The sequence below is a fragment of the Acromyrmex echinatior genome, chromosome 10, assembly GCF_024713525.1.
Source record: "Acromyrmex echinatior isolate Ae372 chromosome 10, ASM2471352v2, whole genome shotgun sequence".
NCBI lineage: Eukaryota > Metazoa > Arthropoda > Insecta > Hymenoptera > Formicidae > Acromyrmex > Acromyrmex echinatior.
The window spans coordinates 13798585-13816529 of NC_141861.1; the positions used below are offsets into that span (position 1 = coordinate 13798585).

A 17945-nucleotide genomic window follows, 5' to 3' on the forward strand; every position below is an offset into this window, starting at 1 on the left:
ATTTCAAGAAAGAGAGAAACGATTTCAAAATTATTTTCTAATCTAATAGGAGATTGCCAAAAACAATATCTTTAAGAACATGTTTATCATCAATTTTCTTTTGCGCTGTACATAACATTGCTACATTCCGCGATAAATATTTTTAAATAATATTTAATGCGCTTTTAAACACACTTATATGGTCCAGTTGCCGTTTAGCATTTTCCATCTAAATAAAATATAAATTAATAATTATTATAAAATAATATAATATTGAGTCATCTAAAAAGTATCCGCGGTTTTTTGTTCAATTTTCGAATGAAATTTTTCTTTATTGAAAATCAATTTTAATCAAGTATATATTGGCCATTATTATCTATAACCTTTTGCTATTTTTCGGGTAATTTCATAATTCCATCCGTGTAGAACTTTTGTGGTTTATCGGCGAAAAACTTTTTCAAGTGATTTTCGGCAGCTCTTTTGTCGGCCAATGTTTTTCCATCAAGAGAGTTCTGCAGAGATCGAAACAAATGTAGTCAGACGGTGCAAGGTCCGGACTATACGGTGGATGCATCAAAACTTCCCAACCAAGCTCGCTCAATTTTTGGCGCGTCATCAAAGATGTGTGGTCTGGCGTTGTTATGATGGAAGACAACACCTTTTCTGTTAATCAATTCTGGTCGTTTTTCCTTAATCGCTTCCTGTAATCTATCCAGTTGTGAACAGTAGAGCTCTGAATTAATCGTTAGGCCATGTGGTAACACTTCATGATGGACGACTCCCTTCCAATCCCACCATACACACAGCATCACCTTATTTGCCATCAATCCAAGCTTTGAAGTCGTTTGTGGTGGTTCGCCACGCTTATTCCATGATCTTTTACGAACAATATTCTTGTATTTCACTCATTTTTCATCGCCTGTGATGATTTGCTTCAGAAATGGATCGATTTCGTTGCGTTTTAGTAGTGTTTTGCTGGAAATTCGATCAATCAAATTTCTTTGCGTTAATTCATGTTGCACCCAAACATCGAGTTTCTTTGCCAGCCTTTTTCAAATGATTCCAAACTGTCATATGGTTGATTCTTAGTGCATTGGCTATCTCCTGACAGCTCACGTGCCGGTCTTGCTTGACCAGTTGCAAAATTTCATCGACTTTTTCAGTGACTGGCCGACCAGAGCGAGGTCGATCTTTGACATCAAAATTTCCAGAACGAAATCAAACAAACCACGTTGCGTTCTGCGTTCACTTACAACATCCGCGCCGTAAACTTCACAAATTTGTCTGCATGTTTGTGCTGCGTTTTTGCTTTTTTTGTAGTAAAAAAGCATCACATAGCGTATTTCTTCAGATATTTCACTCATTTTCAAACCAATATAACTTTTGACACGATTGATGAATCATCAAACTTTGTTTACAAAAAAGTAATCTAAAATGTCATCTTTCAGACGCGCGTTCATTTGACACAATCGGATTAGTGTTGCCCGATATATGACCATCAACACCATCTAGTGAAAAAATCGCGGATACTTTTTAGATGACCCAATATATAGTTGAATAATTTCAATATTTGGATATTTTATATATGAAATAATTGCGGTTAGATTCATCCAAATTCAACTGATCATTAAAATATGTAAAGTCAGTTAAAGATTTTCTAGGAAAATTAATAGAAATTCTGTCTTGGGGTAATTCCACTTCGTCGATAGTAGATATTGCACGTTCGGAAGAAAGTTTCGTGAAAGTTTCATTTATCTCTTGATTTTCATTGAGTTTCATTTATCTCTTTTTTTGTCAAAAAAGGTCAAATCTATTTTTTTTTAATGGAATGATATGTTTTTTTTATTACTATTATATACACATTGCATATACTTACTCACAAACTTACTCGCTTTTCTTCGTAGCGTTACTGAATATTTGGGCTAGCCTTCTGGTGCGTCAGCTAAAGTACGAGTCAAATGTTCGATCAACTATCTTCATTCTCATAAGGTGGTTCCATAAATTTAGCAACAAATTTCTCCTTTTTTTAATCGAATGTAATCTATTTTTTGGGAACAATATCAATCGATTTTTTGCCTTTTGATTCTCTTTTTATAAATTCTACAAGCATATATGGTATTTCTTCCATCATCTGTATTCAAAATATTTTGAACACGCTACGCTTATATGTTAATAATTCTATGATAATAATTATTTTACATATATTGGAAGATTTAATAAATATTAATATAAATTTCAAATTCATGCGAAAATGAATACTTCAATGCTGCTTTCTATAAATGTAATGGAATAACATAAATTGTGATATAATAATATAATAATAATAACCATTGAACTTTTTCTACAGTTATAAAAATCTTTAATATTATAAATATTTTCTCATAACCTGAAAATTGAATTATATACTGTCGAATTTAGTGTTGTTGTATTCCAAGTAGCACTTATTGGTTCATGTTTTGTAGGCATTTCTTAAACGTATTTAATGTTCTATAAACGTATAAGAAACGTATATAAAATAAACATGTGCTGCTGAGGTTATAGTATATAGTATTAAATTAAAAAAAAATACAATTACCTTACATCAAATTATAAAGAAATATAATTACCTTACATATAAATTATCGACACAATTATCGAAACAATTTGACGAATTCACACTACTTCACTTCACATCAATCACATGAAATCGTTGTTAGAAAGTCTTTTACAGAGCCCAGCTCTGTAAAACAATTGCGAACTGTGAAGCGGGAAAACATATCCGCCTTCCCATCACTGCAACTAATTTCGACTTTCGAATAAATCGAGTAGACATGTTTGTCGATTTTATCCGTCCTAATCTAAATATCTGAATACATGTAGATAAGTAGGATAAATAAATACCATAAAGAAACTTTTTTTCTCTATGAATACGGACTGGACTGATCGAATATAAAATATTTGTTTATTTTAATTTTGATGTGATATTTACATACATGTATTTGTATTAATTCTTACATGCCTATTAAGTATGGGGAGACTTTGTATATAATAACCTCAAATATCTGTACATCTTATGCTTGTTCTATTAGGTGTTGGAATTAATTCGTAGCGTTTTACAAGTGATGGGAAGTACTTTCATTAATGTATTTTTTAATGCTCATGTGAAATAAATAACATTCTTTCATTAAAAAATGCTACGAATTAATTCCAACACCTAATACAATAGAGTCCATAGAATGGCAAGTCGTAAACCGTAAGAAATTGTTTACAATTGATTGTTTTCAATTACAATTGAATCTGAATTAAAATAATCGACTATGATTAGTTAATTTCTTACGGCTTGCGACTCTATTGTAGAACAGGCTTTCACCCTTAATTGTCGTCGTGGTCCAAAGCCCGTGGACCCGTATCCAATCTTTTAACGTCAAAATCTATTAACATTAAAATCTTTTAACATATTTTAAATAAGGATCAATATTAATTTTTATTATTAATTAGTTTCGATTAAAAATAGGTAAATGAAAATTTAAACATCAAAAAGATATAATAAAAATTATTTTTGTTTCTAAAATTATTAATGAGTTTTATTTTATTATGAGTTTTTTTTTTGAAAAATAAAGGACCAAAATGGACACGACATTAGAAATGTAACATAAGAGTTAAACAAAATATACAGATGAATAAATGGAATAACATTAGATGTGAAATAAAATAGATACACAGAGGGATAAAATGTACAAGTTCTTTTAATCTTCATATATTAAAAATAATTGTTAAATTAAAGGTATGTACAGGATGTTTTATTGATACGCCAATCTACCGATAACAAAATATATACCTGTGACATCAATTACTGAAATAGTAAACTTAAAAATAAGTTTTCATATAATCATTTTGTTCAAAATCAAGATCTAATTTAAGAGCTTTATTTATTTCATCCCATTTTATCGCAATGTTATTTATTGACGTTGTTATTTCCTGTACTCTTTCCCACATTCTTGTGATATTTGATTCAAAAGGTTCATTATACACAATTTATTGTACGCAATATCTTGCCCTTGATATGAATAATTTGATTAATAAAAAAAGTTTTCATGACTTTTAAAACTTCGTTATTTTTAAGAATTATGATATCATTGGGGCTCTCACTCGTAAGATGTATGCATTTATATGCTATAGTATGCATTTAGATGTATTTATATTTTAATTTTATTATTTCTTCTCCATTTTTCTTAATAATCTGACTATCGTTTTGTATCATAAGGTTCAAATTTTGAACATTGATTCATTGAATTGCCTACAAAATTGTACTAAAGGCCGATACGGTGAATGCAATAATTTCTTCATTTTTCCTAAAAAGTTTTCCAAACAAAAAGCACTTAAATCTAGAATCTTACAATTTATGTTTTTGACATCATCTGGTACATGTACGAAATTATGTATATTCATTACCGTAGTGAATTATGTATATTCATTACCTGTAAATTTTGTTATATAGATGTTATATAGATCTTTCATATCAATAGATCTTTCATTAACAAAAACAATTAAACATTCTTTTACAGAATTAGAATATTTAATATGGCATTATTTTTACTACATAAAATTCTATATGAAGTATGTAATAATAAAAAATGTTGATAAAACTGTTTGCCCAAAATATTTTTCAAGACTATTGGACAATATATAACAAGAAAAACATTAACTCTGTAGCTATCTAATGAGCAAGATTTGACAAACTTCTAGATTTTCGTTGAAATTCTGTTGGGACATATTTTCTTATAGCTTCTAGATAATCTTCTAGATAATTCACTTTTTTGAGCCTGATTTATTTTGAACATTTTATTAAATTTTTTTTTTATTATATTTAATGTTTTCACCTAATGTACACAATTGCAACATTTTTTTGTAACTTCAAGACATAAATGCATAAAAATCTAAAACAAAAATAGAAATTATGTCACTTGGTGGATCTATTAATAAAATTGGAAAAACATTCACATGATGATTTGGATTGTTGAAACTTCAAAATAACATATCTATTCGTTCTTGACAGTTCATTTCAGTGAAAACCCGTAATTGTATCAACTTTCTCACCGATGATGGTACATCTTTCACAGGAATGAAATCTCGAATATACCTTTTATACCCTTTCATATCTTCGATGTAGATACGAGCTGGAGTGTCGCAAATAAAACATTTAATTTTTATTTTCAGAAACTTTCCTAATATTTTGGTACCTTTCGGTTGTAAATAATTTACTTCTTCCACAAATTTTTTTCAAATATTCTGACACATTTTTTGGTTTATTATTCCTAGAGTATACGGTAATGGGGAATGACTTATATATCATCGGATTAAAATGAACTCTACATAGTATTAGTCAGAAATTTTTTACTCGATTTAAATAAAGAGAGTCCATCAATATTAATTTAGAGTTCAATTAGCTCCTTCGTATGTACGTTGATGTCAATACAGTTTCTTAGACCTTGTTCAATATTTAAATAGGCAAATTCTCCATAAAAGCCATCATCATCTAAGAGAGGAGCCATCATTCATCTATCGAATAAGAAGTCATTACAGTGTTTAACAACGTTTTTGACGATTTCGATAAATTTTTCAATGCGCGTGATCTTAAAATATTCATTAGGCTATCCAAATGAGCGTGAGAAATATTAATTTCAATTGTCCACTTACTACAATAATTGACTTATTTCTTTTTTAATTATAATTTCCAGTCACAAATCCTGACTAGAAAACAACTAGAACAACATCTAGAAAAGTACAGGATTTATTGATAGCGCCCGGTTTGGGATTAATTAGTCAAAAAGCACAGACCGTACGGACCTAATCTTAATTTGGTATCTCGTCTTCCTGAATAGGAAAAATATAATGCCTTGCATGGATAACAATATTTAGGATAGCGAGATTCAGCCATGTCTGGAGTTATTCAGAAACATGGCAGTATAGAGGCAATTTTCACAAGGGAATAAATGTTGGATTCTCATATTACAAAAACATGTATACGTTATAAAGTAGATTTAAAAAAATGTAAATACATATCAAATGTTGTGTCTTCCTTCTTGTCATGAATATATGATTCATTGGGATATTAAAAGTGAGACGTTGAAATCGCTAAATATAATCGGGATGCTCGTGATACTCGCATTTTTCTGCAATGAAAAACAATCTACTTAAAAGTAAGTTTTCAAAGAAACCAGTTGTTAAGTTACGAATATTAAGATACTAATAAGTATCTTATTAATAATAACTAATAATAAGATACTAATTAAGTATAATAAGATACTAATTACTAATAATAAGATACTGAAAAATGCGAATATCGCCAACGATTATATTGATTATTTTTGTCTCACTGTTAATAACTTTTTAGAGCAGGAAATTTATTTTAAAGCAAAGAATTTCTGTTATATAACAGAACTTTTTTTGCTAACAACTTCTTAACAAAAGACAACTGACGGCTAAAACTTGTTGGAGACCACTCAGTCAGAATCGATATATATATATATATACCTATATATACAGTGATGGGAAAAAGTTCCGGAACGGTGAAGTATTTCAGCGAATTGCATTTTTTTGGGAAAATGTTAAATACATAAGTTTTAGGATTTTTCCCTGGCTATCTAATGGTGATACTGAATTCGACTGCAACTACTTGACTACAACTTTGAAGGTCATTTCAAAGTCAAGTTCACTTTTTTAAATGGGAACCACTATTTTTTATTGCGGATTTGGAAAGAGCGGGAAATTTTACGTCAGAACATGACCTTGACCATAACCTTGAAATCAACGTCAAGGTCATTTCAAGCTGAAAGTTCCAAAAGTCCTGGTACGGCAAGAATATCTCGGCGAAATTGCGGGAAAATGTTCAATACGAAAGTTTCATGATTTTCCCCTTTTATGTACGTTGTTTGTTTAGCACACAATTTTAACATCTCTTAGCCATTTTTCAACTTAAAATAAAAAGTATTTTTCATTTTTACCACGTGGAGATAGATGTTATATGTACAATTTATTTTTTGCTCAGTTTATCTTTTTGTGTCAATTGTTGACGCTTACGTTCTACACGGAAAGAAGTTGCCATATTGTAGATACAGACTGTGTCCGGCGCATGACGAGAGATGTGCCGCTCCTTCCCTCGAAATTAAACCACTACCAAGACCAAGACCACTACCAAGACCAAGACCACTACCAAGACCAATACCACTACCAAGACCAAGACCAAGATCAAGACCACTACCAAGACCAATACCACTACCAAGACCAAGACCACTACCAAGACCAATACCACTACCAAGACCAAGACCACTACCAAGACCAAGACCACTACCAAGACCAAGACCACTACCAAGACCAAGACCACTACCAAGACCAAGACCAAGACTGGGTGGGTGGGTGTGTGTGTGTCTGTCTGTCTGTCTATGTATGTATACATACATACATACATACATACATATGCGGTATTCGCAGCGCAGTAGCATTCGTTTTCTTATTTTATACTTTTTAAGAAGGAGCTGATCGAAATCAATTTCGCAGTACACATAGTACGGAATTTTAATGTAAAACCTAATAATAAGATATCTGTGTATGTGGAATCCGTATTAAGTACGTAACTGTCGTTATTTATGCAAATAAAACTTCGTTCTGGTTTTTTGTGCTGATACCTTTGTAAAATTAATTTCGTCCAATTATTCATAGTCGCATTGTTCCAATCGCTTGTATTGAATATGCGTCTGACTGATACGGAGCGAATTCATATTCTCGTAATGCGAGGGTGTGGTGATAAAATGAGATCCTATGAAGAAGTTCCCAATCTGTTTAATAACAAATTTCCTACGCGTGATCCTATTTCGAAATCTACTGTCCATCGAACTGTCTTACGATTCGAGAGAACTAGTTTAGTTACCGATGAACAAAGATCCGGTAGACCAAAGATAGCTACTAATGATGATGTCTATGCAGGTTCTATAAAATATTATTGAAAACCCGCATAATCCTCTTTCGAGAGTAGCTCAGGAATATGATATCGACCGAAAATCAGTTGCAAAAATTTTGAAGACACACGGTTACCACCCATATAAAATAAGACTCGTCCAAGAATTCTCTGAAGATGACTATGACAGAACAGTTTTGCGATGAAATGATGAGGAGGTATGACGAAAACAATCAATTTTTCAATTGGATTTGTTTTTCTGACGAGGCTACTTTTGAAATGAGCGGATCTGTCAATCGTCAGAATATGCGATATTGGGCTGATGTTAATCCTCATTGGATGAGAGATTCGCATACACAACACCCAAAAAAACTAAATGTTTGGGCAGGAATTTTAGGACAGAATATTATTGGGCCGTATTTTATCGAGGGGAACATAAATGCGGAGAATTACGTGCATTTATTACGAACGGAAGTCGTGCCACGTATCCAAGAAATTACTGGACTCGCTTTTGAACATGTTTGGTTTCAGCAAGATGGGGCCCCAGCTCACTTTGCCGTAGCTACTCGAGATTATCTTAATGAAATATTTCATAATAAATGGATAGGTAGAAGAGGTTCGATTGAATGACCACCTAGATCACCGGACCTAGCACCATTAGACTACTTTTATTGGGGATATTTGAAGAGTAAAGTGTTTGAGACTAAACTCGCTGATATTAATGAATTAAGAGCAAGAATAATAAATGTGTCTAATTCAATCACACCAGAAATGTTACAAAATGTTCAGGAAAGTATTTACATACGTATGGCACACTGTCAAGCATTGCACGGGCATCAGTTTGAACACTTAATACAGGGTTGGCCATATTCGACGGAAAGATGTTTTTTTTTTCAATCATGGGAAAGAGATGTTAGATCGAGCAACGACGTTTCCCATGATTGAAAAAAAAAACATCTTTCTGTCGAATATGGCCAACCCTGTACATTAAATACAACACACACACACACACACACTCACACACGCACGCACACGCGTTTACATAAAAAGTAAAAAGTACAAAAAATTAAAAAAAAAACAAAAAATGAAAATACAAAAAAAGTAAAAAGGTTCTGGATAGACATCTACCTCCACGTAGTAAAAATGAAAAATACTTTTTATTTTAGATTGAAAAATGGCTAAGAGATGTTGAAATTGTGTGTTAAACAAACGTACATAGCCAGGGAAAAAATCATGAAACTTTCGTATTGAACATTTTCCCGCAATTTCGCCGAGATATTCTTGCCATACCAGGACTTTTGGAACTTTCAGCTTGAAATGATCTTGACGTTGATTTCAAGGTTATGGTCAAGGTCATGTTCTGACGTAACATTTCCCGCTCTTTCCAAATACGCAATAAAAAATAGTGGTTCCTATTTAAAAAAGTGAACTTGACTTTGAAAGTTGACCTTCAAAGTTGTAGTCAAAGTCGAATTCAGTATCACCATTAGATAGCCAGGGAAAAATCCTAAAACTTCTGTATTTAACATTTTCCCAAAAAAATACAATTCGCTGAAATATTTCACCGTTCCGGAACTTTTTCCCATCACTGTATATATATATATATACACACAGTGCGACAAATATGTTCCCGGACACGAACCACATCTCAGCAACCAGTGGCGACATCTGTGCGTTCAAACATGCATTTTAAACGTTGAACATTTTGTTATCATCTGTCAAAGTTTCATTCATTTTGGTTGACATATAAGGAAGATATGACAGTTCATGTTAAACAAGATTTTGGTCGAGGTAGAAATTTTTATATGGAACAAAGAGTAGTGATTAAATTTAACGCAAAACTTGATAAAAGTGCATCAGAAACATTCCGATCGATGCAACATGTTTACGGCAGTAAACAATGTCTAGGTCGTACAGGTGTTTTTGAGGGCATAAGCGTTTTTTGGAAGGCAGAGAAGACCCTTGAAGATGACAAAAAATCGAGACGGCCAATTTTGGTTCGAACATCCGAAATGATCGAAAAAGTACGTGATTTTGTTGCAAACGATCGCAATGCATCACTAAAAATGATGAAGGAGGGTTTAAATATCAGAGAAACGATTTGAACCATATTACATGAAGATTTAGGTAAAACGAAGGTTTGTGCGAAGTTTGTTCCACACAAGAAGCGATCAAAAATCAGCGAGAATCAATTATTCCAGAGACATCGTTGCAGCCTCAGAAAATAATCCAAACTTCCTAAAATCAATTGTTACGGGTGATGAAACATGGTGCTTTCAATATAATCCAGAAACTAAGCGTCACAATGCGAAATGGAAGTCAAAAAATTCAAACAAAAAAAATACGAAAAGTTCCATCAAAAATCAAGACAATGCTTATCACATTCTTTGATAGCAAAGATATTATCCACAAAGAGTTTGTTCCAACTGGCCAAACAATTACTGGTACATATTATCTCAAAGTTTTAAAGCGATTGATGGGCAGAATTCATCGTATTCGCCCCGAATATCGTGATCCAGAAGATTGATCTTTGTTGCATGATAATGCACCGAATCACACTTCATTGATTGTCCGCCAATGTTTGGCTCGAAATCGTGTCTCTGTGTTAAACCATCCACCGTATTCACCTGATTTGGCCCCTTGCGACTTCTCATTATTTTTTCCCAAAATTGAAATTGAAATTGAAAGGACGCTTTTTTGATGACATTCCGACCATCCAATCAGCTTCTACACAGGCACTAGAGGTTCCGCAAACTGAGCTAGAACATGCATTTGAATCACTATTGAATCGCTGTAACAAGTATATTGAAGCCAGAGGAGAATATTTTGAATAATAAAACCAAAAAATATGCATATTTGTAGTTTCAATTATGATTTTCAGGCCCTGTCTGGGAACATATTTGTCGCACTGTGTATGCATATATAAGAGAAAAAAAAATCGTGGCGTCTGTAGGACGTAACACTATATATATATATATATTATATATATATATATATATATATATATACATATATATATATATATACATATATATATATCTAGTGTTACGTCCTACAGACGCCACGATTTTTTTTTCTCTTCGCCGCGACTATGGTTGGCGTCTATGAGACCCGAGCGGCGCCTTCTGATAACGGACTGACAGAATTGAAAAAGGGACCGGACAGGCGCCGCGAAAACTCGTAAATGTCAATCAACCTGGAAAGAATAATAACCTTAATGTAGGTCCGAAAAGAAACAAGATTGCAAAGATATTATAAATGTACCGAAGTCACGCAATAGTAAAACTCTAGGCTTTATCATCCGAGACTGACTAACAATTTTATCTTAGAAAACAGGTGCCATGTCGCACTTAAAAAAACGTAAACATAGAATAACTTCTAACAGGAGCGTTATCTGAAACCAGACTCGCAATTGACAATGGTAGCATGGTAACCATCTGCTTATCTAGCCATATTTTCCGCGAGAATAACAGAATTCGTCATCCGTCTCGGAACAATCTTGGCTTCTTAAGAAAAACCATAAATCACTTTCTCTTCTTCTCAAAACTACTCTATGTACTTTAGATCATCCTCGATAAAACGTTATAAAAATCGTAAATCTCGCGTGACATTACAACTAACTTTAGCATCCTAGACAAAAGACTCAACACCCTTTTTTCGGGATATAAATAGAGGTCCCGCGGAAGCACAGAGCGTCAGTACCAAATTTTGAAGCACCCGGTTCACGTCAGTACAGAATTTTAAACTATTCAGTCCACGTCAGTGGAGTTCGCGCTTAGTTACTTATTGTCTCGCACAGTTCGAAAATCATTATAACCCGCGCTAATCACGCCAGTTCGCGATTCCGTCCGAGTGTGAACTTGTAATCAAATCGCAATTGAAGTTAGCCGTACGCCACGGCGACTGCCCTTCAGACGCTCTTCGCTGACGACGGATCTCCTTGGCCACTCGCCTAAAACCTACTCGATATCTTGGGGACAGCTAATAAGTAAGTCGTAATTATTTACAGTCCACCCCGCGTTTCCCCGCATGGAAAAATTCATTTATTGTGCATTAATACACATGCACGCGTTTCCAAAGAACGTACTCCAATTTTTACTCGTCGGTTCGTAGTGCGTACTATCAAAAAACGCGGACGACCCCCTTATAACCGAAGGAGTAGGCGGAACCGCTCCCTAGGGCCACTCACAATCGCGCCGGCACAATCGACTGTCGAACAATCCACAGAAATCTCCTACTCACCAACGCAACCGTTGGACCTCATCTCTTCTCCTGTTATCGACCTCGATATCCAAGAAATCCTTGGTTATTCCCATCCTCCTCTCGAGGAACGATTCCCTCCCCTCCTCCTCTCGAGGAACGATTCCCTCCCCCTCCTCCTCTCGAGCAACGATTCCTTCCCCCTCCTCCTCTCGAGCAACGATTCCCTCCTCCTCCTTCTCTCGAGGAACGCTTCCCTCCCCCTTCTCCTTATGAACAACGATTCCCACTCTCTCTTCCTCCTTCGGATCAACTCCCGCCCCTCCCATTTCGACTAAATTCCGAGCCGATCAACAGGGATCGGATGTTCCGATTCTATACGTCCTCCTCCCACGAAGGGGACAGATTAGTGGTCGTGTATATCCCCGGAAATCTCGCACCTTACACTGTGCTTTTTAAACACCTCATCCCGATGTGCTCCTGCAATATGTTCCTCACCACCCGTACCCGCTAACCCTTTCTCCTCCACACACACACACACACACACACACACACACACACACACACACACACACACACACACACACACACACGCATTCACACGTTAAATATAGTATATATTTTTTCTATAGATAATATATATTTTTTATGTAAAGAGAAGTTATAATGTACAAAACCCTTTGTTTATTATTTTATTAATAAATGTAATTTAAGGTATTCCTCTGTCTTTTAATAACATCACCTCTCGCATTCACTTCCCTCGAATACCTGAGATCGCACGAGGTTCAGTCCCGGGTCAAAGGGATTAAGTTCCTTGACCGAAAAAGCAGGACCGACGTTCGCACTGTCCAGCGGAACAGTGTCATAGCGTCCCTTCGGACGTTGAACCACATGGGGACTTAAAAGGTGAGTACGATTCACAGATGTTCGCCTCCGCGCGTATACCTGTGAGATTGAGTCTGACCATCCTTCCATACCCTCTCCATTCTTCCTCATTGTCTCCTTGACCAAATTTTCAAGGGTTTGGACATAACAATATATATATATATATATATATATTATTTTTGAGACTTCTATACATATATACATATATACATCTATGACGCGTCACTTTTTATTAACACTATCTATAGATTGTGACGTGACAATTTTTGTCTATCATGGCTGGTTCTGCTGGGATCTTGCATCTTCCCGGAGGGAAGAGCATGCAAGCGACCGCGCATGCGAGCGTATATTAGTTATTGGCTTTGTTAATCTATTCGATTACACATTATTTTTTTAGTCAGTCTCACATTTAGATTTAGTACCAATGACAGACTGTACTCGGTGACTGAACTGTTGTTTTTGTAATCTTATCATCTCATCCGCTAAAAGAAGGAAGACCACTAGACCGAAAAGGAAGAAGATACAATAGTACGCTGGGAATCATCTCACACAGTACATGCAGGTTATCTGATTTCGATATTTTTATAGCACGTTCAGGGCCTTGTTGTAGCACGAATTACAGGAACAATGATGGAAGGAGAAAGCTCCATGTACGCCCGATGGCGGAGGATACTGTCGGAGATAGACATTCCTACGCAGAGCCAATGGCGGAGTTTCCCTGGATTTTCCGAGCCGGCCTGAATAGCCAGGCTGCTGACAATATTAGAATCTATTTTCAAATTATATTACGCGCCCTAAAGCATAAGGATTTGCGGCACGCGAGAACCTGTGCAATTCGCGGGACCGCATGACTGATAAAGACAAATCAGCACGTGACAAGGCCCCGATTTAAAGGGAGTTGAATGGCCTGCGTGGATCCGCGGAAAAATCCCGGCAGACACTCGTACTGTGATGGAGCTAGCGAATTGTGAGAGGACGCACGATCTACAGGACCTGATTATCAACGGAAAAGAGACGAGTTGAGAGCACGGATACCGAAGGGTCCGAGGAGTAGATTCGGTGAAATGAACATTATCCTAGTAAAGCCGATTGGGAGATTCTGCATCCCAAAAAAATAATCTAATTATGAAGTGAAATTTCCGGTCTCATATTCTAAGCGAAAATTTTTACAGAAAAAGTATTCCTTTTTTAATACAGTAGACTATTCATTAAAAATATATTGGATATTATTCTAAATTTTCCTCATGTATTAAGAAGAGTATATTTATTTACTTAAAGCTGAGTGCTCTCTCTTACAAGTAAATTTATATTAGCAAGATTTGTACTGCAAATGCAATCGTGAATAGTAATATTTCAGGCTCGCGGGAAAATAAGGGTTTAACAAGAAAAAAAGATAATTCAATTTAGTCCCTGTCACTTCAAAAATTAATTAAATTAGGTTTACTCGACGAAAAAAATTAGTAAAATTAGGCTTATTCGACGTGTTTTTTTATAAAACGAAGAAATCTAACAGAAAAAAGCGTCACTCTGCCCCGAGAGTTTGAGAAATTAATCTTATAACTAGTTAGGAAATCTGTCACAGCCTGATCATCATGCTGAGTATCGTGCCGCTACCGAGGACAATCGCTTTTCGATAGGAAGAACAGCAACAAGGATGAGATAGACTGGAGGAAAGAAAATACAAACACACTAAAACACAAACACAATCAGCACAGTCAAAACCGATCACACTTATGCTAAAAAATAAAATATGTAACACTCAGATCGCAACTAGACGAAATACCCGCCATGATCGATTTCTCGAGATTGAGGATAGTCACTTTTGTTATTATCATTTCTTAATTAAATTAATAAATACCAGCGTATTATTTCATTTCCATGTAATCTCCTCAAATATAAATAATATTAAACAGAGATTAATAATATTACCCCTCTAAACAGAGATATGAAATTATCCTTACCATACTAGTTGCAATTTGGTGCCTTATCCATACCAACATGGATCACTAGAATCTATTCGTATTTTCACTTATTCAGAATGATTAAAAAAAATCTCTAAAAATTTACCAACATATTTTCAACTTTTTAAAATAAATATTGGAACTTCATTCTAAAAAGTAATAAAATGTATAATTTATAATTACTGAAGGACTCGTAAGTTGGGAAAAATGGCATTTGATTGAAAAAAAAAAACCAGAACTTCGAATTCTATAAAAAGTTGAATTATTTGAGCACATGAATATGAATAATTTTCAACAAGAGACATATAGAAAAAAACGAATTAAAAAATGCATTTTTTATTTTGTTGTAAAATAATGTATTTTTTAATAAAAAAATATAAAATATAACTATACATTTAGATAAATATGTAAAGAAAGGCATGACTCGCCTCTTCAGCTCTATCTATTTTGTCTAAAAAATAAATGATTTTTTTAGAAAAACATTTTTCTAATGGAAACAAACATTCAGACATTAATTTAGAATGAAAATAAAATATTTATAATGATTTTTTTTACACAATTTTTATGTTATACGAAAAGCATCCTTTGTACAACTAACATGGGTCACTAGCGTCTCACATCAACTTGAACTGCACGCCAGGCAAATCCGGGATCGCCCAACTGCACTCAGGTCTCCCTCACCACAAATTTCTTTTACGGGGAGATAATAAGCGCTGGATTCATCGAGCTTACGAGAAACTTGCACGAACAAGAATCGTTTGGTCACTAGTGATCTATGTTAATAGAGTAAAGGTTAAGAATGGTTACAGTAATAGGAAGTATAATGCCGACTCGATTACAAGCATGCGATTAGTTCAGCATAAGTGTAGTAGGCTACCGTTCTAGGGATCGTAGGTTTAAATCTTATCGGCGATGCGATGCGTTTTCCAATAATTAATAAAACATAGGATATAAGTATGCGAACAGATAAATATAAATTTAAATTAAGAATATATTGTATTCATAACATTTTTGACAGATCATTGATACTCTATCATATGTATGTAAAATTCCTAGATTAAGTATACCTTGTATGTAACGCGGCATAGTAATATGAGGTACGACGCGATGATACTTGCGCGTGGCGATACGCGGATTAGAGAAGCAGCAAGAACTTACTAAGAGACGCACATTCTCAACGCGTGTATAATCCGCAGAAATAAAGCTTATATATATATATCCATTTTTCAAAGAAATGAGTAGGATGATGTCACAGAGGGAGAGAGAGGTGGATGATGTCACAGTGAGTGACATTGCGGTGCGAGGGAGGAGGATGTTCTGGGCGGGAAATTACGTAGTCGGAAATCACGTAGGTGTGCGGAAACTTGCGTCCGCGTCGCGGTGAAGACGTGGCGCGGGGTCAATGGCCGCCGAGCGCGGTCCGCCTCTGGGCGTGATTCGCCGCCGGTCCCTATCGCCACCACCGAACGCGGTCCCCACCTCGTGCTATACTTACCATGCATAGTTACTATCTTTTTATGCGTTGCTATTCTCTTCTCGCACGCGAAATGTTTTGTGTTACTTATTTATTTTATTTTATTTTATATAATTCGTACTGAACGATGATACGGTCGCGCGCGATGGTGTAGCGCGTGATGACGCGCGTGTAACACGATGCCGCAGAGATAAAAAGGAATGGTAGAGAGAAGAAATAATTTTAAATATAAAGCTAATCCCAGTTAATTCATATTTCTTTTACAAATATATTTTTATCTTGATATGTATATATATATATATATATATATATATATAATATATATACATATACATATATATACATATATATGTATATATATATATATAATTTTAATTTCTTCTCCGCTCCAATATGAATGTTGTCAACTTCTCAAATTGTTAAGACGCGCTATAATGGAGTAGAACAAACGAATAAGCTATCTATAGAGAAAAATTTTTCACAAACAATTATAAATGAAATACTTACGATTGAACGTATGAATCCATATCTTCCGAGAGCCTGAGGCAGTAACATTGCACGAACATTACTTAGAGTACACGTATGAATTTCAGATTTTATTTCCATTTTACTAAACGTTTTTACGGAAACGTAACTCTAATGCTCTATCTGGTATTTGAACACTAAGTATTAGTGTATGTTAACACATTGCAAAAATCAAGTTCTCGATTGCTAATTAAATGCGGAAGTGACTACCAGCCTAGGTTAGCCATTTTACACAGACAGACTTTCCGCAAAATATCCTCGCAGATATTTATATGACCATTTCCGGTCAATAACATGAAAAAGGCAAACGTTAGATTTTATAACAAAAGATTTTTAGAAACATCCGATGATGACATCAATGTAATCTGACACCGCGAATTCAATGTCAGCAAATTTGCAAGTTTCAATATGGCCTTGTCAGCGTAACATAAAAATTTTTTCTAAAGACATTTAGCATGTTTCGCAATGACAACGATATGTAATATAATACAAATGCGATGTTACGAAATTTTATATATATATATATATATATATATATATATATATATATATATATACAAGGTGGCATGAATATACGGCCCCATTCGTCCCGAGCAGGTAGAGTGGACTAAATTGAATAGAAAAGTCATGTATCATTTTGTAATGCTCGTAATAATTAACGAGATATTGCCGAAGGTACGGCCCACCGAGCGCGCGGGCAGCGAGGAGCGGGACTTATCGTCGCGAACCTCCAAGTTCGAACGGCGCGGCGAGCCTGCTAGGCCTTTCCTGCTCTTCGCGATACTATTGTATCTTCAACAATAGTAGGTAGGGTGGACGTGCGTATTCGGTTATCTTTAAACGTTATATCTCATTGATTATTGCGAGCATTACAAAATGGTACATGATTTTTCTACTCAGTTTAATCTATCTGCTTGGGACGAGTGGGGCCGTATATTCATGCCACCCTGTATATATATATATATATATGTATATATAATATATATAT

At 34.8% G+C, this 17945-nt stretch overlaps 1 protein-coding gene and 1 long non-coding RNA gene across 15 annotated transcripts in view; one reads left to right on the forward strand and one right to left on the reverse strand.

Moving 5' to 3' along the window:
* Nucleotides 1-17945, forward strand: part of LOC105143768 (band 7 protein AGAP004871) — a 364599-nt gene that overhangs the window by 104078 nt on the left and 242576 nt on the right. The window lies entirely within an intron of this gene.
* LOC147908413 (uncharacterized) lies at nt 364-7192 on the reverse strand. The gene is made up of 2 exons (XR_015546301.1): nt 3173-7192; nt 364-3028 (listed from the first exon to the last, which is right to left on the reverse strand). It is a non-coding gene; the product is annotated as an uncharacterized LOC147908413 (long non-coding RNA).